The sequence below is a fragment of the Oncorhynchus mykiss genome, chromosome 10, assembly GCF_057628025.1.
Source record: "Oncorhynchus mykiss isolate SJ-2025 chromosome 10, ASM5762802v1, whole genome shotgun sequence".
Classification (NCBI taxonomy): Eukaryota; Metazoa; Chordata; class Actinopteri; order Salmoniformes; family Salmonidae; genus Oncorhynchus; species Oncorhynchus mykiss.
Window position 1 is genome coordinate 82,858,253 of NC_143031.1, and position 25,211 is coordinate 82,883,463.

Genomic DNA, 25,211 nt, shown 5'->3' on the forward strand with positions numbered 1-25,211 from the left:
AAATACCTCAATCCACATTACGTCCTGAGGGCACAAAATTATCCATTCACAAGTAGGCCTTTTCCTTGACATTATCAGGACATGACAGGCATAATCACCAGTGCTACAATAACATATCACACACATCCGGGTTATCAGAAGACAGAAATGTATCTCTGAGCCCTTTAGTTGACTTATAAACAGACCCCAGTCATTCATCTGATAAGTAAAAATTCTCCTTCTCAACACGAAACTCAATAGAACTCCGAATTTAACACATTCCTCCATTATTTTTAACATCAAGATCAGGGGAGAGCGCGAACGCAGTCCCCCACTACCAGAAATTATGCAATCGAGATTTCCACATTTGAGAAATTCGCAGGGGTCAGCACAGCCGGAGTGCAATGGCTGAGCCTCGCCCTGGGTGAACCGCCTTCGTGATCACGGTGTCTCCCTTGCCAGGTAAGTATGAGTTGTACACGTTGGTAGAGGAGTACTCCTTCCAGGACAAAGGTGTTTGACTCACGGTTACCACTTCTACTACTGATAATACCACATCATATTGAACAGGGTTTAATGACGTTTACGAATACAGTTGCGGACAAGGCGAAGAAAAAAGCAATACATTTTGTTTTACTATATTATATCACGGACCGACTATTTTCCCATCAAGCAACACGGTAGAAATTCTAAATACATTGCATTTTTGGTCTAAATGTTGGTCTGGTAACACACAAGTAGGCGATGTACCAAAATGCTGAAATCACATTCGTGCACACAGCCAACCGAAAGACACCATTTATTTCTGGTGTTTTGTAGCGTTCCAGACGTTGTAGGAATAGTTTCATCACGCTTGTTTTCTGCTCTCAGTAAAATATGATTCCACCATCGACCACAGGGTGGCATGCGACCCACAGATATGGAGGAGAAACAGTAGCCTACTACTTCATCAACAAGACACGGTAGTAGCTACAATGGGTGGTTTTTAATTAATTGTTTTATTTCACCAGGTAGGCTAGTTGGGAACAAGTTCTCATTTACAAACTGCGACCTGGCCAAGATAAAGCACAGCAGTGCGACAAAAACAACAACACAGAGTTACACGTAAACAAACGTAGTCAATAACACAGTAGAACATGAAAATAGAAAGATCTATGTACAGTGACATGGCCATACTCGTATTTGTAATTGTATCTGTAAATTGACAGGATGATACTCGCGATCAGGGTTAAACTGAAGTGTTTTAATATGCCTAAATACATTTTTGGCAGAATACCTCACTACACATTCTCACTGCAAAAAAAAAAAACTGCAGAAATGTCTGTGGAATGGATCGGCATCTTGGAACAACAGAATCCATCTTATTGACTGATTTCATCAGGAAATAAGTGGACCAGGGACATGTCTGTGGCATGGTAATGGTTGACCAGGGAAATGTCTGTGGCATTGTAGACCAGGGACATGTCTGTGGAATGGTAATGGTTGACCAGGGAAATGTCTGTGGCATGGTAATGGTTGACCAGGGAAATGTCTGTGGCATTGTAGACCAGGGACATGTCTGTGGAATGGTAATGGTTGACCAGGGAAATGTCTGTGGAATGGTAATGGTTGACCAGGGGAATGTCTGTGGAATGGTAATGTTTGACCAGGGACATGACTGTGGCGTGGTAATGGTTGACCAGGGAAATGTCTGTGGCATGGTAATGGTTGACCAGGGAAATGTCTGTGGCATGGTAATGATTGACCAGGGAAATGTCTGTGGCATGGTAATGGTTGACCAGGGAAATGTCTGTGGCATGGTAATGGTTGAGCAGGGAAATGACTGTGGAATGGTAATGGTTGACCAGGGCAATGACCGTGGCATGGTAATGGTTGACACTTACTGTGGTCTTAAATGACAAACTGTCCTATAAATGATTTAATAATCTAGCAAATAAAATACCTCAATCCACATTACGTGCTGAGGGCACAAAATGATCCATTCACAAGTAGGCCTTTTCCTTGACATTATCAGGACATGACAGGCATAATCACCAGTGCTACAATAACATATCACACACATCCGGGTTATCAGAAGACAGAAATGTATCTCTGAGGCATTTAGTTGACTTATAAACAGACCCCAGTCATTCATCTGATAAGTAAAAAATCTCCTTCTCAACACGAAACTCAATAGAACTCCGAATTTAACACATTCCTCCATTATTTTTAACATCAAGATCAGGGGAGAGCGCGAACGCAGTCCCCCACTACCAGAAATTAAGCAATCGAGATTTCCACATTTGAGAAATTCGCAGGGGTCAGCACAGCCGGAGTGCAATGGCTGAGCCTCGCCCTGGGTGAACCGCCTTCGTGATCACGGTGTCTCCCTTGCCAGGTAAGTATGAGTTGTACACGTTGGTAGAGGAGTACTCCTTCCAGGACAAAGGTGTTTGACTCACGGTTACCACTTCTACTACTGATAATACCACATCATATTGAACAGGGTTTAATGACGTTTACGAATACAGTTGCGGACAAGGCGAAGAAAAAAGCAATACATTTTGTTTTACTATATTATATCACGGACCGACTATTTTCCCATCAAGCAACACGGTAGAAATTCTAAATACATTGCATTTTTGGTCTAAATGTTGGTCTGGTAACACACAAGTAGGCGATGTACCAAAATGCTGAAATCACATTCGTGCACACAGCCAACCGAAAGACACCATTTATTTCTGGTGTTTTGTAGCGTTCCAGACGTTGTAGGAATAGTTTCATCACGCTTGTTTTCTGCTCTCAGTAAAATATGATTCCACCATCGACCACAGGGTGGCATGCGACCCACAGATATGGAGGAGAAACAGTAGCCTACTACTTCATCAACAAGACACGGTAGTAGCTACAATGGGTGGTTTTTAATTAATTGTTTTATTTCACCAGGTAGGCTAGTTGGGAACAAGTTCTCATTTACAAACTGCGACCTGGCCAAGATAAAGCACAGCAGTGCGACAAAAACAACAACACAGAGTTACACGTAAACAAACGTAGTCAATAACACAGTAGAACATGAAAATAGAAAGATCTATGTACAGTGACATGGCCATACTCGTATTTGTAATTGTATCTGTAAATTGACAGGATGATACTCGCGATCAGGGTTAAACTGAAGTGTTTTAATATGCCTAAATACATTTTTGGCAGAATACCTCACTACACATTCTCACTGCAAAAAAAAAAAACTGCAGAAATGTCTGTGGAATGGATCGGCATCTTGGAACAACAGAATCCATCTTATTGACTGATTTCATCAGGAAATAAGTGGACCAGGGACATGTCTGTGGCATGGTAATGGTTGACCAGGGAAATGTCTGTGGCATTGTAGACCAGGGACATGTCTGTGGAATGGTAATGGTTGACCAGGGAAATGTCTGTGGCATGGTAATGGTTGACCAGGGAAATGTCTGTGGCATTGTAGACCAGGGACATGTCTGTGGAATGGTAATGGTTGACCAGGGAAATGTCTGTGGAATGGTAATGGTTGACCAGGGGAATGTCTGTGGAATGGTAATGTTTGACCAGGGACATGACTGTGGCGTGGTAATGGTTGACCAGGGAAATGTCTGTGGCATGGTAATGGTTGACCAGGGAAATGTCTGTGGCATGGTAATGATTGACCAGGGAAATGTCTGTGGCATGGTAATGGTTGACCAGGGAAATGTCTGTGGCATGGTAATGGTTGAGCAGGGAAATGACTGTGGAATGGTAATGGTTGACCAGGGCAATGACCGTGGCATGGTAATGGTTGACACTTACTGTGGTCTTAAATGACAAACTGTCCTATAAATGATTTAATAATCTAGCAAATAAAATACCTCAATCCACATTACGTGCTGAGGGCACAAAATGATCCATTCACAATTAGGCCTTTTCCTTGACATTATCAGGACATGACAGGCATAATCACCAGTGCTACAATAACATATCACACACATCCGGGTTATCAGAAGACAGAAATGTATCTCTGAGGCCTTTAGTTGACTTATAAACAGACCCCAGTCATTCATCTGATAAGTAAAAAATCTCCTTCTCAACACGAAACTCAATAGAACTCCGAATTTAACACATTCCTCCATTATTTTTAACATCAAGATCAGGGGAGAGCGCGAACGCAGTCCCCCACTACCAGAAATTATGCAATCGAGATTTCCACATTTGAGAAATTCGCAGGGGTCAGCACAGCCGGAGTGCAATGGCTGAGCCTCGCCCTGGGTGAACCGCCTTCGTGATCACGGTGTCTCCCTTGCCAGGTAAGTATGAGTTGTACACGTTGGTAGAGGAGTACTCCTTCCAGGACAAAGGTGTTTGACTCACGGTTACCACTTCTACTACTGATAATACCACATCATATTGAACAGGGTTTAATGACGTTTACGAATACAGTTGCGGACAAGGCGAAGAAAAAAGCAATACATTTTGTTTTACTATATTATATCACGGACCGACTATTTTCCCATCAAGCAACACGGTAGAAATTCTAAATACATTGCATTTTTGGTCTAAATGTTGGTCTGGTAACACACAAGTAGGCGATGTACCAAAATGCTGAAATCACATTCGTGCACACAGCCAACCGAAAGACACCATTTATTTCTGGTGTTTTGTAGCGTTCCAGACGTTGTAGGAATAGTTTCATCACGCTTGTTTTCTGCTCTCAGTAAAATATGATTCCACCATCGACCACAGGGTGGCATGCGACCCACAGATATGGAGGAGAAACAGTAGCCTACTACTTCATCAACAAGACACGGTAGTAGCTACAATGGGTGGTTTTTAATTAATTGTTTTATTTCACCAGGTAGGCTAGTTGGGAACAAGTTCTCATTTACAAACTGCGACCTGGCCAAGATAAAGCACAGCAGTGCGACAAAAACAACAACACAGAGTTACACGTAAACAAACGTAGTCAATAACACAGTAGAACATGAAAATAGAAAGATCTATGTACAGTGACATGGCCATACTCGTATTTGTAATTGTATCTGTAAATTGACAGGATGATACTCGCGATCAGGGTTAAACTGAAGTGTTTTAATATGCCTAAATACATTTTTGGCAGAATACCTCACTACACATTCTCACTGCAAAAAAAAAAAACTGCAGAAATGTCTGTGGAATGGATCGGCATCTTGGAACAACAGAATCCATCTTATTGACTGATTTCATCAGGAAATAAGTGGACCAGGGACATGTCTGTGGCATGGTAATGGTTGACCAGGGAAATGTCTGTGGCATTGTAGACCAGGGACATGTCTGTGGAATGGTAATGGTTGACCAGGGAAATGTCTGTGGCATGGTAATGGTTGACCAGGGAAATGTCTGTGGCATTGTAGACCAGGGACATGTCTGTGGAATGGTAATGGTTGACCAGGGAAATGTCTGTGGAATGGTAATGGTTGACCAGGGGAATGTCTGTGGAATGGTAATGTTTGACCAGGGACATGACTGTGGCGTGGTAATGGTTGACCAGGGAAATGTCTGTGGCATGGTAATGGTTGACCAGGGAAATGTCTGTGGCATGGTAATGATTGACCAGGGAAATGTCTGTGGCATGGTAATGGTTGACCAGGGAAATGTCTGTGGCATGGTAATGGTTGAGCAGGGAAATGACTGTGGAATGGTAATGGTTGACCAGGGCAATGACCGTGGCATGGTAATGGTTGACACTTACTGTGGTCTTAAATGACAAACTGTCCTATAAATGATTTAATAATCTAGCAAATAAAATACCTCAATCCACATTACGTGCTGAGGGCACAAAATGATCCATTCACAAGTAGGCCTTTTCCTTGACATTATCAGGACATGACAGGCATAATCACCAGTGCTACAATAACATATCACACACATCCGGGTTATCAGAAGACAGAAATGTATCTCTGAGGCATTTAGTTGACTTATAAACAGACCCCAGTCATTCATCTGATAAGTAAAAAATCTCCTTCTCAACACGAAACTCAATAGAACTCCGAATTTAACACATTCCTCCATTATTTTTAACATCAAGATCAGGGGAGAGCGCGAACGCAGTCCCCCACTACCAGAAATTATGCAATCGAGATTTCCACATTTGAGAAATTCGCAGGGGTCAGCACAGCCGGAGTGCAATGGCTGAGCCTCGCCCTGGGTGAACCGCCTTCGTGATCACGGTGTCTCCCTTGCCAGGTAAGTATGAGTTGTACACGTTGGTAGAGGAGTACTCCTTCCAGGACAAAGGTGTTTGACTCACGGTTACCACTTCTACTACTGATAATACCACATCATATTGAACAGGGTTTAATGACGTTTACGAATACAGTTGCGGACAAGGCGAAGAAAAAAGCAATACATTTTGTTTTACTATATTATATCACGGACCGACTATTTTCCCATCAAGCAACACGGTAGAAATTCTAAATACATTGCATTTTTGGTCTAAATGTTGGTCTGGTAACACACAAGTAGGCGATGTACCAAAATGCTGAAATCACATTCGTGCACACAGCCAACCGAAAGACACCATTTATTTCTGGTGTTTTGTAGCGTTCCAGACGTTGTAGGAATAGTTTCATCACGCTTGTTTTCTGCTCTCAGTAAAATATGATTCCACCATCGACCACAGGGTGGCATACGACCCACAGATATGGAGGAGAAACAGTAGCCTACTACTTCATCAACAAGACACGGTAGTAGCTACAATGGGTGGTTTTTAATTAATTGTTTTATTTCACCAGGTAGGCTAGTTGGGAACAAGTTCTCATTTACAAACTGCGACCTGGCCAAGATAAAGCACAGCAGTGCGACAAAAACAACAACACAGAGTTACACGTAAACAAACGTAGTCAATAACACAGTAGAACATGAAAATAGAAAGATCTATGTACAGTGACATGGCCATACTCGTATTTGTAATTGTATCTGTAAATTGACAGGATGATACTCGCGATCAGGGTTAAACTGAAGTGTTTTAATATGCCTAAATACATTTTTGGCAGAATACCTCACTACACATTCTCACTGCAAAAAAAAAAAACTGCAGAAATGTCTGTGGAATGGATCGGCATCTTGGAACAACAGAATCCATCTTATTGACTGATTTCATCAGGAAATAAGTGGACCAGGGACATGTCTGTGGCATGGTAATGGTTGACCAGGGAAATGTCTGTGGCATTGTAGACCAGGGACATGTCTGTGGAATGGTAATGGTTGACCAGGGAAATGTCTGTGGCATGGTAATGGTTGACCAGGGAAATGTCTGTGGCATTGTAGACCAGGGACATGTCTGTGGAATGGTAATGGTTGACCAGGGAAATGTCTGTGGAATGGTAATGGTTGACCAGGGGAATGTCTGTGGAATGGTAATGTTTGACCAGGGACATGACTGTGGCGTGGTAATGGTTGACCAGGGAAATGTCTGTGGCATGGTAATGGTTGACCAGGGAAATGTCTGTGGCATGGTAATGATTGACCAGGGAAATGTCTGTGGCATGGTAATGGTTGACCAGGGAAATGTCTGTGGCATGGTAATGGTTGAGCAGGGAAATGACTGTGGAATGGTAATGGTTGACCAGGGCAATGACCGTGGCATGGTAATGGTTGACACTTACTGTGGTCTTAAATGACAAACTGTCCTATAAATGATTTAATAATCTAGCAAATAAAATACCTCAATCCACATTACGTGCTGAGGGCACAAAATGATCCATTCACAATTAGGCCTTTTCCTTGACATTATCAGGACATGACAGGCATAATCACCAGTGCTACAATAACATATCACACACATCCGGGTTATCAGAAGACAGAAATGTATCTCTGAGGCCTTTAGTTGACTTATAAACAGACCCCAGTCATTCATCTGATAAGTAAAAAATCTCCTTCTCAACACGAAACTCAATAGAACTCCGAATTTAACACATTCCTCCATTATTTTTAACATCAAGATAAGGGGAGAGCGCGAACGCAGTCCCCCACTACCAGAAATTATGCAATCGAGATTTCCACATTTGAGAAATTCGCAGGGGTCAGCACAGCCGGAGTGCAATGGCTGAGCCTCGCCCTGGGTGAACCGCCTTCGTGATCACGGTGTCTCCCTTGCCAGGTAAGTATGAGTTGTACACGTTGGTAGAGGAGTACTCCTTCCAGGACAAAGGTGTTTGACTCACGGTTACCACTTCTACTACTGATAATACCACATCATATTGAACAGGGTTTAATGACGTTTACGAATACAGTTGCGGACAAGGCGAAGAAAAAAGCAATACATTTTGTTTTACTATATTATATCACGGACCGACTATTTTCCCATCAAGCAACACGGTAGAAATTCTAAATACATTGCATTTTTGGTCTAAATGTTGGTCTGGTAACACACAAGTAGGCGATGTACCAAAATGCTGAAATCACATTCGTGCACACAGCCAACCGAAAGACACCATTTATTTCTGGTGTTTTGTAGCGTTCCAGACGTTGTAGGAATAGTTTCATCACGCTTGTTTTCTGCTCTCAGTAAAATATGATTCCACCATCGACCACAGGGTGGCATACGACCCACAGATATGGAGGAGAAACAGTAGCCTACTACTTCATCAACAAGACACGGTAGTAGCTACAATGGGTGGTTTTTAATTAATTGTTTTATTTCACCAGGTAGGCTAGTTGGGAACAAGTTCTCATTTACAAACTGCGACCTGGCCAAGATAAAGCACAGCAGTGCGACAAAAACAACAACACAGAGTTACACGTAAACAAACGTAGTCAATAACACAGTAGAACATGAAAATAGAAAGATCTATGTACAGTGACATGGCCATACTCGTATTTGTAATTGTATCTGTAAATTGACAGGATGATACTCGCGATCAGGGTTAAACTGAAGTGTTTTAATATGCCTAAATACATTTTTGGCAGAATACCTCACTACACATTCTCACTGCAAAAAAAAAAAACTGCAGAAATGTCTGTGGAATGGATCGGCATCTTGGAACAACAGAATCCATCTTATTGACTGATTTCATCAGGAAATAAGTGGACCAGGGACATGTCTGTGGCATGGTAATGGTTGACCAGGGAAATGTCTGTGGCATTGTAGACCAGGGACATGTCTGTGGAATGGTAATGGTTGACCAGGGAAATGTCTGTGGCATGGTAATGGTTGACCAGGGAAATGTCTGTGGCATTGTAGACCAGGGACATGTCTGTGGAATGGTAATGGTTGACCAGGGAAATGTCTGTGGAATGGTAATGGTTGACCAGGGGAATGTCTGTGGAATGGTAATGTTTGACCAGGGACATGACTGTGGCGTGGTAATGGTTGACCAGGGAAATGTCTGTGGCATGGTAATGGTTGACCAGGGAAATGTCTGTGGCATGGTAATGATTGACCAGGGAAATGTCTGTGGCATGGTAATGGTTGACCAGGGAAATGTCTGTGGCATGGTAATGGTTGAGCAGGGAAATGACTGTGGAATGGTAATGGTTGACCAGGGCAATGACCGTGGCATGGTAATGGTTGACACTTACTGTGGTCTTAAATGACAAACTGTCCTATAAATGATTTAATAATCTAGCAAATAAAATACCTCAATCCACATTACGTCCTGAGGGCACAAAATGATCCATTCACAAGTAGGCCTTTTCCTTGACATTATCAGGACATGACAGGCATAATCACCAGTGCTACAATAACATATCACACACATCCGGGTTATCAGAAGACAGAAATGTATCTCTGAGCCCTTTAGTTGACTTATAAACAGACCCCAGTCATTCATCTGATAAGTAAAAAATCTCCTTCTCAACACAAACTCAATAGAACTCCGAATTTAACACATTCCTCCATTATTTTTAACATCAAGATCAGGGGAGAGCGCGAACGCAGTCCCCCACTACCAGAAATTATGCAATCGAGATTTCCACATTTGAGAAATTCGCAGGGGTCAGCACAGCCGGAGTGCAATGGCTGAGCCTCGCCCTGGGTGAACCGCCTTCGTGATCACGGTGTCTCCCTTGCCAGGTAAGTATGAGTTGTACACGTTGGTAGAGGAGTACTCCTTCCAGGACAAAGGTGTTTGACTCACGGTTACCACTTCTACTACTGATAATACCACATCATATTGAACAGGGTTTAATGACGTTTACGAATACAGTTGCGGACAAGGCGAAGAAAAAAGCAATACATTTTGTTTTACTATATTATATCACGGACCGACTATTTTCCCATCAAGCAACACGGTAGAAATTCTAAATACATTGCATTTTTGGTCTAAATGTTGGTCTGGTAACACACAAGTAGGCGATGTACCAAAATGCTGAAATCACATTCGTGCACACAGCCAACCGAAAGACACCATTTATTTCTGGTGTTTTGTAGCGTTCCAGACGTTGTAGGAATAGTTTCATCACGCTTGTTTTCTGCTCTCAGTAAAATATGATTCCACCATCGACCACAGGGTGGCATACGACCCACAGATATGGAGGAGAAACAGTAGCCTACTACTTCATCAACAAGACACGGTAGTAGCTACAATGGGTGGTTTTTAATTAATTGTTTTATTTCACCAGGTAGGCTAGTTGGGAACAAGTTCTCATTTACAAACTGCGACCTGGCCAAGATAAAGCACAGCAGTGCGACAAAAACAACAACACAGAGTTACACGTAAACAAACGTAGTCAATAACACAGTAGAACATGAAAATAGAAAGATCTATGTACAGTGACATGGCCATACTCGTATTTGTAATTGTATCTGTAAATTGACAGGATGATACTCGCGATCAGGGTTAAACTGAAGTGTTTTAATATGCCTAAATACATTTTTGGCAGAATACCTCACTACACATTCTCACTGCAAAAAAAAAAAACTGCAGAAATGTCTGTGGAATGGATCGGCATCTTGGAACAACAGAATCCATCTTATTGACTGATTTCATCAGGAAATAAGTGGACCAGGGACATGTCTGTGGCATGGTAATGGTTGACCAGGGAAATGTCTGTGGCATTGTAGACCAGGGACATGTCTGTGGAATGGTAATGGTTGACCAGGGAAATGTCTGTGGCATGGTAATGGTTGACCAGGGAAATGTCTGTGGCATTGTAGACCAGGGACATGTCTGTGGAATGGTAATGGTTGACCAGGGAAATGTCTGTGGAATGGTAATGGTTGACCAGGGGAATGTCTGTGGAATGGTAATGTTTGACCAGGGACATGACTGTGGCGTGGTAATGGTTGACCAGGGAAATGTCTGTGGCATGGTAATGGTTGACCAGGGAAATGTCTGTGGCATGGTAATGATTGACCAGGGAAATGTCTGTGGCATGGTAATGGTTGACCAGGGAAATGTCTGTGGCATGGTAATGGTTGAGCAGGGAAATGACTGTGGAATGGTAATGGTTGACCAGGGCAATGACCGTGGCATGGTAATGGTTGACACTTACTGTGGTCTTAAATGACAAACTGTCCTATAAATGATTTAATAATCTAGCAAATAAAATACCTCAATCCACATTACGTGCTGAGGGCACAAAATGATCCATTCACAAGTAGGCCTTTTCCTTGACATTATCAGGACATGACAGGCATAATCACCAGTGCTACAATAACATATCACACACATCCGGGTTATCAGAAGACAGAAATGTATCTCTGAGGCCTTTAGTTGACTTACAAACAGACCCCAGTCATTCATCTGATAAGTAAAAAATCTCCTTCTCAACACGAAACTCAATAGAACTCCGAATTTAACACATTCCTCCATTATTTTTAACATCAAGATCAGGGGAGAGCGCGAACGCAATTCGCAGGGGTCAGCACAGCCGGAGTGCAATGGCTGAGCCTCGCCCTGGGTGAACCGCCTTCGTGATCACGGTGTCTCCCTTGCCAGGTAAGTATGAGTTGTACACTTTGGTAGAGGAGCACTCCTTCCAGGACAAAGGTGTTTGACTCACGGTTACCACTTCTACTACTGATAATACCACATCATATTGAACAGGGTTTAATGACGTTTACGAATACAGTTGCGGACAAGGCGAAGAAAAAGCAATACATTTTGTTTTACTATATTATATCACGGACCGACTATTTTCCCATCAAGCAACACGGTAGAAATTCTATATACATTGCATTTGTTGTCTAAATGTCCGTCTGGTTACACACAAGTAGGCGATGTACCAAAATGCTGAAATCACATTCGTGCACACAGCCAACCGAAAGACACCATTTATTTCTGGTGTTTTGTAGCGTTCCAGACGTTGTAGGAATAGTTTCATCACGCTTGTTTTCTGCTCTCAGTAAAATATGATTCCACCATCGACCACAGGGTGGCATACGACCCACAGATATGGAGGAGAAACAGTAGCCTACTACTTCATCAACAAGACACGGTAGTAGCTACAATGGGTGGTTTTTAATTAATTGTTTTATTTCACCAGGTAGGCTAGTTGGGAACAAGTTCTCATTTACAAACTGCGACCTGGCCAAGATAAAGCACAGCAGTGCGACAAAAACAACAACACAGAGTTACACGTAAACAAACGTAGTCAATAACACAGTAGAACATGAAAATAGAAAGATCTATGTACAGTGACATGGCCATACTCGTATTTGTAATTGTATCTGTAAATTGACAGGATGATACTCGCGATCAGGGTTAAACTGAAGTGTTTTAATATGCCTAAATACATTTTTGGCAGAATACCTCACTACACATTCTCACTGCAAAAAAAAAAAAACTGCAGAAATGTCTGTGGAATGGATCTGCATCTTGGAACAACAGAATCCATCTTATTGACTGATTTCATCAGGAAATAAGTGGACCAGGGACATGTCTGTGGCATGGTAATGGTTGACCAGGGAAATGTCTGTGGCATTGTAGACCAGGGACATGTCTGTGGAATGGTGATGGTTGACCAGGGAAATGTCTGTGGCATGGTAATGGTTGACCAGGGAAATGTCTGTGGCATTGTAGACCAGGGACATGTCTGTAGAATGGTAATGGTTGACCAGGGAAATGTCTGTGGAATGGTAATGGTTGACCAGGGAAATGTCTGTGGAATGGTAATGTTTGACCAGGGACATGACTGTGGCGTGGTAATGGTTGACCAGGGAAATGTCTGTGGCATGGTAATGATTGAGCAGGGAAATGACTGTGGAATGGTAATGGTTGACACTTACTGTGGTCTTAAATGACAAACTGTCCTATAAATGATTTAATAATCTAGCAAATAAAATACCTCAATCCACATTATTTCCTGAGGGCACAAAATTATCCATTCACAAGTAGGCCTTTTCCTTGACATTATCAGGACATGACAGGCATAATCACCAGTGCTACAATAACATATCACACACATCCGGGTTATCAGAAGACAGAAATGTATCTCTGAGGCCTTTAGTTGACTTACAAACAGACCCCAGTCATTCATCTGATAAGTAAAAAATCTCCTTCTCAACACGAAACTCAATAGAACTCCGAATTTAACACATTCCTCCATTATTTTTAACATCAAGATCAGGGGAGAGCGCGAACGCAATTCGCAGGGGTCAGCACAGCCGGAGTGCAATGGCTGAGCCTCGCCCTGGGTGAACCGCCTTCGTGATCACGGTGTCTCCCTTGCCAGGTAAGTATGAGTTGTACACTTTGGTAGAGGAGCACTCCTTCCAGGACAAAGGTGTTTGACTCACGGTTACCACTTCTACTACTGATAATACCACATCATATTGAACAGGGTTTAATGACGTTTACGAATACAGTTGCGGACAAGGCGAAGAAAAAGCAATACATTTTGTTTTACTATATTATATCACGGACCGACTATTTTCCCATCAAGCAACACGGTAGAAATTCTATATACATTGCATTTGTTGTCTAAATGTCCGTCTGGTTACACACAAGTAGGCGATGTACCAAAATGCTGAAATCACATTCGTGCACACAGCCAACCGAAAGACACCATTTATTTCTGGTGTTTTGTAGCGTTCCAGACGTTGTAGGAATAGTTTCATCACGCTTGTTTTCTGCTCTCAGTAAAATATGATTCCACCATCGACCACAGGGTGGCATACGACCCACAGATATGGAGGAGAAACAGTAGCCTACTACTTCATCAACAAGACACGGTAGTAGCTACAATGGGTGGTTTTTAATTAATTGTTTTATTTCACCAGGTAGGCTAGTTGGGAACAAGTTCTCATTTACAAACTGCGACCTGGCCAAGATAAAGCACAGCAGTGCGACAAAAACAACAACACAGAGTTACACGTAAACAAACGTAGTCAATAACACAGTAGAACATGAAAATAGAAAGATCTATGTACAGTGACATGGCCATACTCGTATTTGTAATTGTATCTGTAAATTGACAGGATGATACTCGCGATCAGGGTTAAACTGAAGTGTTTTAATATGCCTAAATACATTTTTGGCAGAATACCTCACTACACATTCTCACTGCAAAAAAAAAAAAACTGCAGAAATGTCTGTGGAATGGATCTGCATCTTGGAACAACAGAATCCATCTTATTGACTGATTTCATCAGGAAATAAGTGGACCAGGGACATGTCTGTGGCATGGTAATGGTTGACCAGGGAAATGTCTGTGGCATTGTAGACCAGGGACATGTCTGTGGAATGGTGATGGTTGACCAGGGAAATGTCTGTGGCATGGTAATGGTTGACCAGGGAAATGTCTGTGGCATTGTAGACCAGGGACATGTCTGTAGAATGGTAATGGTTGACCAGGGAAATGTCTGTGGAATGGTAATGGTTGACCAGGGAAATGTCTGTGGAATGGTAATGTTTGACCAGGGACATGACTGTGGCGTGGTAATGGTTGACCAGGGAAATGTCTGTGGCATGGTAATGATTGAGCAGGGAAATGACTGTGGAATGGTAATGGTTGACACTTACTGTGGTCTTAAATGACAAACTGTCCTATAAATGATTTAATAATCTAGCAAATAAAATACCTCAATCCACATTATTTCCTGAGGGCACAAAATTATCCATTCACAAGTAGGCCTTTTCCTTGACATTATCAGGACATGACAGGCATAATCACCAGTGCTACAATAACATATCACACACATCCGGGTTATCAGAAGACAGAAATGTATCTCTGAGGCCTTTAGTTGACTTACAAACAGACCCCAGTCATTCATCTGATAAGTAAAAAATCTCCTTCTCAACACGAAACTCAATAGAACTCCGAATTTAACACATTCCTCCATTATTTTTAACATCAAGATCAGGGGAGAGCGCGAACGCAGTCCCCCACTACCAGAAATTATGCAATCGAGAATTCGCAGGGGTCAGCACAGCCGGAGTGCAATGGCTGAGCCTCGCCCTGGGTGAACCGCCTTCGTGATCACGGTGTCTCCCTTGCCAGGTAAGTATGAGTTGTACACTTTGGTAGAGGAGCACTCCTTCCAGGACAAAGGTGTTTGACTCACGGTTACCACTTCTACTACTGATAATACCACATCATATTGAACAGGGTTTAATGACGTTTACGAATACAGTTGCGGACAAGGCGAAGAAAAAGCAATACATTTTGTTTTACTATATTATATCACGGACCGACTATTTTCCCATCAAGCAACACGGTAGAAATTCTATATACATTGCATTTGTTGTCTAAATGTCCGTCTGGTTACACACAAGTAGGCGATGTACCAAAATGCTGAAATCACATTCGTGCACACAGCCAACCGAAAGACACCATTTATTTCTGGTGTTTTGTAGCGTTCCAGACGTTGTAGGAATAGTTTCATCACGCTTGTTTTCTGCTCTCAGTAAAATATGATTCCACCATCGACCACAGGGTGGCATACGACCCACAGATATGGAGGAGAAACAGTAGCCTACTACTTCATCAACAAGACACGGTAGTAGCTACAATGGGTGGTTTTTAATTAATTGTTTTATTTCACCAGGTAGGCTAGTTGGGAACAAGTTCTCATTTACAAACTGCGACCTGGCCAAGATAAAGCACAGCAGTGCGACAAAAACAACAACACAGAGTTACACGTAAACAAACGTAGTCAATAACACAGTAGAACATGAAAATAGAAAGATCTATGTACAGTGACATGGCCATACTCGTATTTGTAATTGTATCTGTAAATTGACAGGATGATACTCGCGATCAGGGTTAAACTGAAGTGTTTTAATATGCCTAAATACATTTTTGGCAGAATACCTCACTACACATTCTCACTGCAAAAAAAAAAAAACTGCAGAAATGTCTGTGGAATGGATCTGCATCTTGGAACAACAGAATCCATCTTATTGACTGATTTCATCAGGAAATAAGTGGACCAGGGACATGTCTGTGGCATGGTAATGGTTGACCAGGGAAATGTCTGTGGCATTGTAGACCAGGGACATGTCTGTGGAATGGTGATGGTTGACCAGGGAAATGTCTGTGGCATGGTAATGGTTGACCAGGGAAATGTCTGTGGCATTGTAGACCAGGGACATGTCTGTAGAATGGTAATGGTTGACCAGGGAAATGTCTGTGGAATGGTAATGGTTGACCAGGGAAATGTCTGTGGAATGGTAATGTTTGACCAGGGACATGACTGTGGCGTGGTAATGGTTGACCAGGGAAATGTCTGTGGCATGGTAATGATTGAGCAGGGAAATGACTGTGGAATGGTAATGGTTGACACTTACTGTGGTCTTAAATGACAAACTGTCCTATAAATGATTTAATAATCTAGCAAATAAAATACCTCAATCCACATTATTTCCTGAGGGCACAAAATTATCCATTCACAAGTAGGCCTTTTCCTTGACATTATCAGGACATGACAGGCATAATCACCAGTGCTACAATAACATATCACACACATCCGGGTTATCAGAAGACAGAAATGTATCTCTGAGCCCTTTAGTTGACTTATAAACAGACCCCAGTCATTCATCTGAGAGGTAAAAAATCTGCTCAACACGAAACTCAATAGAACTCCGAATTTAACACATTCCTCCATTATTTTTAACATCAAGATCAGGGGAGAGCGCGAACGCAGTCCCCCACTACCAGAAATTATGCAATCGAGATTTCCACATTTGAGAAATTCGCAGGGGTCAGCACAGCCGGAGTGCAATGGCTGAGCCTCGCCCTGGGTGAACCGCCTTCGTGATCACGGTGTCTCCCTTGCCAGGTAAGTATGAGTTGTACATGTTGGTAGAGGAGTACTCCTTCCAGGACAAAGGTGTTTGACTCACGGTTACCACTTCTACTACTGATAATACCACATCATATTGAACAGGGTTTAATGACGTTTACGAATACAGTTGCGGACAAGGCGAAGAAAAAAGCAATACATTTTGTTTTACTATATTATATCACGGACCGACTATTTTCCCATCAAGCAACACGGTAGAAATTCTAAATACATTGCATTTTTGGTCTAAATGTTGGTCTGGTAACACACAAGTAGGCGATGTACCAAAATGCTGAAATCACATTCGTGCACACAGCCAACCGAAAGACACCATTTATTTCTGGTGTTTTGTAGCGTTCCAGACGTTGTAGGAATAGTTTCATCACGCTTGTTTTCTGCTCTCAGTAAAATATGATTCCACCATCGACCACAGGGTGGCATACGACCCACAGATATGGAGGAGAAACAGTAGCCTACTACTTCATCAACAAGACACGGTAGTAGCTACAATGGGTGGTTTTTAATTAATTGTTTTATTTCACCAGGTAGGCTAGTTGGGAACAAGTTCTCATTTACAAACTGCGACCTGGCCAAGATAAAGCACAGCAGTGCGACAAAAACAACAACACAGAGTTACACGTAAACAAACGTAGTCAATAACACAGTAGAACATGAAAATAGAAAGATCTATGTACAGTGACATGGCCATACTCGTATTTGTAATTGTATCTGTAAATTGACAGGATGATACTCGCGATCAGGGTTAAACTGAAGTGTTTTAATATGCCTAAATACATTTTTGGCAGAATACCTCACTACACATTCTCACTGCAAAAAAAAAAAAAACTGCAGAAATGTCTGTGGAATGGATCGGCATCTTGGAACAGCAGAATCCATCTTATTGACTGATTTCATCAGGAAATAAGTGGACCAGGGACATGTCTGTGGCATGGTAATGGTTGACCAGGGAAATGTCTGTGGCATTGTAGACCAGGGACATGTCTGTGGAATGGTAATGGTTGACCAGGGAAATGTCTGTGGCATGGTAATGGTTGACCAGGGAAATGTCTGTGGCATTGTAGACCAGGGACATGTCTGTGGAATGGTAATGGTTGACCAGGGAAATGTCTGTGGAATGGTAATGGTTGACCAGGGGAATGTCTGTGGAATGGTAATGTTTGACCAGGGACATGACTGTGGCGTGGTAATGGTTGACCAGGGAAATGTCTGTGGCATGGTAATGGTTGACCAGGGAAATGTCTGTGGCATGGTAATGATTGACCAGGGAAATGTCTGTGGCATGGTAATGGTTGACCAGGGAAATGTCTGTGGCATGGTAATGGTTGAGCAGGGAAATGACTGTGGAATGGTAATGGTTGACCAGGGCAATGACCGTGGCATGGTAATGGTTGACACTTACTGTGGTCTTAAATGACAAACTGTCCTATAAATGATTTAATAATCTAGCAAATAAAATACCTCAATCCACATTACGTCCTGAGGGCACAAAATTATCCATTCACAAGTAGGCCTTTTCCTTGACATTATCAGGACATGACAGGCATAATCACCAGTGCTACAATAACATATCACACACATCCGGGTTATCAGAAGACAGAAATGTATCTCTGAGGCCTTTAGTTGACTTATAAACAGACCCCAGTCATTCATCTGATAAGTAAAAAATCTCCTTCTCAACACGAAACTCAATAGAACTCCGAATTTAACACATTCCTCCATTATTTTTAACATCAAGATCAGGGGAGAGCGCGAACGCAGTCCCCCACTACCAGAAATTATGCAATCGAGATTTCCACATTTGAGAAATTCGCAGGGGTCAGCACAGCCGGAGTGCAATGGCTGAGCCTCGCCCTGGGTGAACCGCCTTCGTGATCACAGTGTCTCCCTTGCCAGGTAAGTATGAGTTGTACACGTTGGTAGAGGAGTACTCCTTCCAGGACAAAGGTGTTTGACTCACGGTTACCACTTCTACTACTGATAATACCACATCATATTGAACAGGGTTTAATGACGTTTACGAATACAGTTGCGGACAAGGCGAAGAAAAAAGCAATACATTTTGTTTTACTATATTATATCACGGACCGACTATTTTCCCATCAAGCAACACGGTAGAAATTCTAAATACATTGCATTTTTGGTCTAAATGTTGGTCTGGTAACACACAAGTAGGCGATGTACCAAAATGCTGAAATCACATTCGTGCACACAGCCAACCGAAAGACACCATTTATTTCTGGTGTTTTGTCGCGTTCCAGACGTTGTAGGAATAGTTTCATCACGCTTGTTTTCTGCTCTTAGTAAAATATGATTCCACCATCGACCACAGGGTGGCATACGACCCACAGATATGGAGGAGAAACAGTAGCCTACTACTTCATCAACAAGACACGGTAGTAGCTACAATGGGTGGTTTTTAATTAATTGTTTTATTTCACCAGGTAGGCTAGTTGGGAACAAGTTCTCATTTACAAACTGCGACCTGGCCAAGATAAAGCACAGCAGTGCGACAAAAACAACAACACAGAGTTACACGTAAACAAACGTAGTCAATAACACAGTAGAACATGAAAATAGAAAGATCTATGTACAGTGACATGGCCATACTCGTATTTGTAATTGTATCTGTAAATTGACAGGATGATACTCGCGATCAGGGTTAAACTGAAGTGTTTTAATATGCCTAAATACATTTTTGGCAGAATACCTCACTACACATTCTCACTGCAAAAAAAAAAAAAACTGCAGAAATGTCTGTGGAATGGATCGGCATCTTGGAACAGCAGAATCCATCTTATTGACTGATTTCATCAGGAAATAAGTGGACCAGGGACATGTCTGTGGCATGGTAATGGTTGACCAGGGAAATGTCTGTGGCATTGTAGACCAGGGACATGTCTGTGGAATGGTAATGGTTGACCAGGGAAATGTCTGTGGCATGGTAATGGTTGACCAGGGGAATGTCTGTGGAATGGTAATGTTTGACCAGGGACATGACTGTGGCGTGGTAATGGTTGACCAGGGAAATGTCTGTGGCATGGTAATGGTTGACCAGGGAAATGTCTGTGGCATGGTAATGATTGACCAGGGAAATGTCTGTGGCATGGTAATGGTTGACCAGGGAAATGTCTGTGGCATGGTAATGGTTGAGCAGGGAAATGACTGTGGAATGGTAATGGTTGACCAGGGCAATGACCGTGGCATGGTAATGGTTGACACTTACTGTGGTCTTAAATGACAAACTGTCCTATAAATGATTTAATAATCTAGCAAATAAAATACCTCAATCCACATTACGTCCTGAGGGCACAAAATTATCCATTCACAAGTAGGCCTTTTCCTTGACATTATCAGGACATGACAGGCATAATCACCAGTGCTACAATAACATATCACACACATCCGGGTTATCAGAAGACAGAAATGTATCTCTGAGGCCTTTAGTTGACTTATAAACAGACCCCAGTCATTCATCTGATAAGTAAAAAATCTCCTTCTCAACACGAAACTCAATAGAACTCCGAATTTAACACATTCCTCCATTATTTTTAACATCAAGATCAGGGGAGAGCGCGAACGCAGTCCCCCACTACCAGAAATTATGCAATCGAGATTTCCACATTTGAGAAATTCGCAGGGGTCAGCACAGCCGGAGTGCAATGGCTGAGCCTCGCCCTGGGTGAACCGCCTTCGTGATCACAGTGTCTCCCTTGCCAGGTAAGTATGAGTTGTACACGTTGGTAGAGGAGTACTCCTTCCAGGACAAAGGTGTTTGACTCACGGTTACCACTTCTACTACTGATAATACCACATCATATTGAACAGGGTTTAATGACGTTTACGAATACAGTTGCGGACAAGGCGAAGAAAAAAGCAATACATTTTGTTTTACTATATTATATCACGGACCGACTATTTTCCCATCAAGCAACACGGTAGAAATTCTAAATACATTGCATTTTTGGTCTAAATGTTGGTCTGGTAACACACAAGTAGGCGATGTACCAAAATGCTGAAATCACATTCGTGCACACAGCCAACCGAAAGACACCATTTATTTCTGGTGTTTTGTCGCGTTCCAGACGTTGTAGGAATAGTTTCATCACGCTTGTTTTCTGCTCTTAGTAAAATATGATTCCACCATCGACCACAGGGTGGCATACGACCCACAGATATGGAGGAGAAACAGTAGCCTACTACTTCATCAACAAGACACGGTAGTAGCTACAATGGGTGGTTTTTAATTAATTGTTTTATTTCACCAGGTAGGCTAGTTGGGAACAAGTTCTCATTTACAAACTGCGACATGGCCAAGATAAAGCACAGCAGTGCGACAAAAACAACAACACAGAGTTACACGTAAACAAACGTAGTCAATAACACAGTAGAACATGAAAATAGAAAGATCTATGTACAGTGACATGGCCATACTCGTATTTGTAATTGTATCTGTAAATTGACAGGATGATACTCGCGATCAGGGTTAAACTGAAGTGTTTTAATATGCCTAAATACATTTTTGGCAGAATACCTCACTACACATTCTCACTGCAAAAAAAAAAAAACTGCAGAAATGTCTGTGGAATGGATCTGCATCTTGGAACAACAGAATCCATCTTATTGACTGATTTCATCAGGAAATAAGTGGACCAGGGACATGTCTGTGGCATGGTAATGGTTGACCAGGGAAATGTCTGTGGCATTGTAGACCAGGGACATGTCTGTGGAATGGTGATGGTTGACCAGGGAAATGTCTGTGGCATGGTAATGGTTGACCAGGGAAATGTCTGTGGCATTGTAGACCAGGGACATGTCTGTAGAATGGTAATGGTTGACCAGGGAAATGTCTGTGGAATGGTAATGGTTGACCAGGGAAATGTCTGTGGAATGGTAATGTTTGACCAGGGACATGACTGTGGCGTGGTAATGGTTGACCAGGGAAATGTCTGTGGCATGGTAATGATTGAGCAGGGAAATGACTGTGGAATGGTAATGGTTGACACTTACTGTGGTCTTAAATGACAAACTGTCCTATAAATGATTTAATAATCTAGCAAATAAAATACCTCAATCCACATTATTTCCTGAGGGCACAAAATTATCCATTCACAAGTAGGCCTTTTCCTTGACATTATCAGGACATGACAGGCATAATCACCAGTGCTACAATAACATATCACACACATCCGGGTTATCAGAAGACAGAAATGTATCTCTGAGCCCTTTAGTTGACTTATAAACAGACCCCAGTCATTCATCTGAGAGGTAAAAAATCTGCTCAACACGAAACTCAATAGAACTCCGAATTTAACACATTCCTCCATTATTTTTAACATCAAGATCAGGGGAGAGCGCGAACGCAGTCCCCCACTACCAGAAATTATGCAATCGAGATTTCCACATTTGAGAAATTCGCAGGGGTCAGCACAGCCGGAGTGCAATGGCTGAGCCTCGCCCTGGGTGAACCGCCTTCGTGATCACGGTGTCTCCCTTGCCAGGTAAGTATGAGTTGTACATGTTGGTAGAGGAGTACTCCTTCCAGGACAAAGGTGTTTGACTCACGGTTACCACTTCTACTACTGATAATACCACATCATATTGAACAGGGTTTAATGACGTTTACGAATACAGTTGCGGACAAGGCGAAGAAAAAAGCAATACATTTTGTTTTACTATATTATATCACGGACCGACTATTTTCCCATCAAGCAACACGGTAGAAATTCTAAATACATTGCATTTTTGGTCTAAATGTTGGTCTGGTAACACACAAGTAGGCGATGTACCAAAATGCTGAAATCACATTCGTGCACACAGCCAACCGAAAGACACCATTTATTTCTGGTGTTTTGTAGCGTTCCAGACGTTGTAGGAATAGTTTCATCACGCTTGTTTTCTGCTCTCAGTAAAATATGATTCCACCATCGACCACAGGGTGGCATACGACCCACAGATATGGAGGAGAAACAGTAGCCTAGTACTTCATCAACAAGACACGGTAGTAGCTACAATGGGTGGTTTTTAATTAATTGTTTTATTTCACCAGGTAGGCTAGTTGGGAACAAGTTCTCATTTACAAACTGCGACCTGGCCAAGATAAAGCACAGCAGTGCGACAAAAACAACAACACAGAGTTACACGTAAACAAACGTAGTCAATAACACAGTAGAACATGAAAATAGAAAGATCTATGTACAGTGACATGGCCATACTCGTATTTGTAATTGTATCTGTAAATTGACAGGATGATACTCGCGATCAGGGTTAAACTGAAGTGTTTTAATATGCCTAAATACATTTTTGGCAGAATACCTCACTACACATTCTCACTGCAAAAAAAAAAAAAACTGCAGAAATGTCTGTGGAATGGATCGGCATCTTGGAACAGCAGAATCCATCTTATTGACTGATTTCATCAGGAAATAAGTGGACCAGGGACATGTCTGTGGCATGGTAATGGTTGACCAGGGAAATGTCTGTGGCATTGTAGACCAGGGACATGTCTGTGGAATGGTAATGGTTGACCAGGGAAATGTCTGTGGCATGGTAATGGTTGACCAGGGAAATGTCTGTGGCATTGTAGACCAGGGACATGTCTGTGGAATGGTAATGGTTGACCAGGGAAATGTCTGTGGAATGGTAATGGTTGACCAGGGGAATGTCTGTGGAATGGTAATGTTTGACCAGGGACATGACTGTGGCGTGGTAATGGTTGACCAGGGAAATGTCTGTGGCATGGTAATGGTTGACCAGGGAAATGTCTGTGGCATGGTAATGATTGACCAGGGAAATGTCTGTGGCATGGTAATGGTTGACCAGGGAAATGTCTGTGGCATGGTAATGGTTGAGCAGGGAAATGACTGTGGAATGGTAATGGTTGACCAGGGCAATGACCGTGGCATGGTAATGGTTGACACTTACTGTGGTCTTAAATGACAAACTGTCCTATAAATGATTTAATAATCTAGCAAATAAAATACCTCAATCCACATTACGTCCTGAGGGCACAAAATTATCCATTCACAAGTAGGCCTTTTCCTTGACATTATCAGGACATGACAGGCATAATCACCAGTGCTACAATAACATATCACACACATCCGGGTTATCAGAAGACAGAAATGTATCTCTGAGGCCTTTAGTTGACTTATAAACAGACCCCAGTCATTCATCTGATAAGTAAAAAATCTCCTTCTCAACACGAAACTCAATAGAACTCCGAATTTAACACATTCCTCCATTATTTTTAACATCAAGATCAGGGGAGAGCGCGAACGCAGTCCCCCACTACCAGAAATTATGCAATCGAGATTTCCACATTTGAGAAATTCGCAGGGGTCAGCACAGCCGGAGTGCAATGGCTGAGCCTCGCCCTGGGTGAACCGCCTTCGTGATCACAGTGTCTCCCTTGCCAGGTAAGTATGAGTTGTACACGTTGGTAGAGGAGTACTCCTTCCAGGACAAAGGTGTTTGACTCACGGTTACCACTTCTACTACTGATAATACCACATCATATTGAACAGGGTTTAATGACGTTTACGAATACAGTTGCGGACAAGGCGAAGAAAAAAGCAATACATTTTGTTTTACTATATTATATCACGGACCGACTATTTTCCCATCAAGCAACACGGTAGAAATTCTAAATACATTGCATTTTTGGTCTAAATGTTGGTCTGGTAACACACAAGTAGGCGATGTACCAAAATGCTGAAATCACATTCGTGCACACAGCCAACCGAAAGACACCATTTATTTCTGGTGTTTTGTCCCGTTCCAGACGTTGTAGGAATAGTTTCATCACGCTTGTTTTCTGCTCTTAGTAAAATATGATTCCACCATCGACCACAGGGTGGCATACGACCCACAGATATGGAGGAGAAACAGTAGCCTACTACTTCATCAACAAGACACGGTAGTAGCTACAATGGGTGGTTTTTAATTAATTGTTTTATTTCACCAGGTAGGCTAGTTGGGAACAAGTTCTCATTTACAAACTGCGACATGGCCAAGATAAAGCACA

The 25,211-nt window shown here is 42.2% G+C and overlaps 11 non-coding genes and 3 pseudogenes across 11 annotated transcripts; all 14 read right to left on the bottom strand.

The window, feature by feature from the left end:
• Positions 1 to 285: 285 nt before the first annotated feature.
• LOC149980553 (U1 spliceosomal RNA) lies at positions 286 to 449 on the bottom strand. Its single transcript, XR_016484248.1, has one exon. It is a non-coding gene; the product is annotated as a U1 spliceosomal RNA (small nuclear RNA).
• A 1,751-nt stretch (positions 450 to 2,200) lies between these two features.
• LOC149980554 (U1 spliceosomal RNA) lies at positions 2,201 to 2,364 on the bottom strand. The gene has a single exon (XR_016484173.1). It is a non-coding gene; the product is annotated as a U1 spliceosomal RNA (small nuclear RNA).
• Positions 2,365 to 4,115: 1,751 nt separating this feature from the next.
• Positions 4,116 to 4,279, bottom strand: LOC149980555 (U1 spliceosomal RNA). The gene has a single exon (XR_016484249.1). It is a non-coding gene; the product is annotated as a U1 spliceosomal RNA (small nuclear RNA).
• A 1,751-nt stretch (positions 4,280 to 6,030) lies between these two features.
• On the bottom strand, positions 6,031 to 6,194 carry LOC149980556 (U1 spliceosomal RNA). Its single transcript, XR_016484250.1, has one exon. It is a non-coding gene; the product is annotated as a U1 spliceosomal RNA (small nuclear RNA).
• Positions 6,195 to 7,945: 1,751 nt separating this feature from the next.
• Positions 7,946 to 8,109, bottom strand: LOC149980557 (U1 spliceosomal RNA). The gene has a single exon (XR_016484139.1). It is a non-coding gene; the product is annotated as a U1 spliceosomal RNA (small nuclear RNA).
• A 1,750-nt stretch (positions 8,110 to 9,859) lies between these two features.
• On the bottom strand, positions 9,860 to 10,023 carry LOC149980558 (U1 spliceosomal RNA). The gene has a single exon (XR_016484251.1). It is a non-coding gene; the product is annotated as a U1 spliceosomal RNA (small nuclear RNA).
• A 1,760-nt stretch (positions 10,024 to 11,783) lies between these two features.
• On the bottom strand, positions 11,784 to 11,890 carry LOC149980559 (U1 spliceosomal RNA; annotated as a pseudogene).
• Positions 11,891 to 13,518: 1,628 nt separating this feature from the next.
• Positions 13,519 to 13,625, bottom strand: LOC149980560 (U1 spliceosomal RNA; annotated as a pseudogene).
• A 1,619-nt stretch (positions 13,626 to 15,244) lies between these two features.
• LOC149980561 (U1 spliceosomal RNA) lies at positions 15,245 to 15,392 on the bottom strand (annotated as a pseudogene).
• Positions 15,393 to 17,008: 1,616 nt separating this feature from the next.
• On the bottom strand, positions 17,009 to 17,172 carry LOC149980562 (U1 spliceosomal RNA). Its single transcript, XR_016484252.1, has one exon. It is a non-coding gene; the product is annotated as a U1 spliceosomal RNA (small nuclear RNA).
• A 1,753-nt stretch (positions 17,173 to 18,925) lies between these two features.
• LOC149980563 (U1 spliceosomal RNA) lies at positions 18,926 to 19,089 on the bottom strand. The gene has a single exon (XR_016484177.1). It is a non-coding gene; the product is annotated as a U1 spliceosomal RNA (small nuclear RNA).
• A 1,660-nt stretch (positions 19,090 to 20,749) lies between these two features.
• Positions 20,750 to 20,913, bottom strand: LOC149980564 (U1 spliceosomal RNA). The gene has a single exon (XR_016484178.1). It is a non-coding gene; the product is annotated as a U1 spliceosomal RNA (small nuclear RNA).
• A 1,617-nt stretch (positions 20,914 to 22,530) lies between these two features.
• On the bottom strand, positions 22,531 to 22,694 carry LOC149980565 (U1 spliceosomal RNA). The gene has a single exon (XR_016484253.1). It is a non-coding gene; the product is annotated as a U1 spliceosomal RNA (small nuclear RNA).
• A 1,753-nt stretch (positions 22,695 to 24,447) lies between these two features.
• LOC149980566 (U1 spliceosomal RNA) lies at positions 24,448 to 24,611 on the bottom strand. Its single transcript, XR_016484179.1, has one exon. It is a non-coding gene; the product is annotated as a U1 spliceosomal RNA (small nuclear RNA).
• Positions 24,612 to 25,211: the final 600 nt, after the last annotated feature.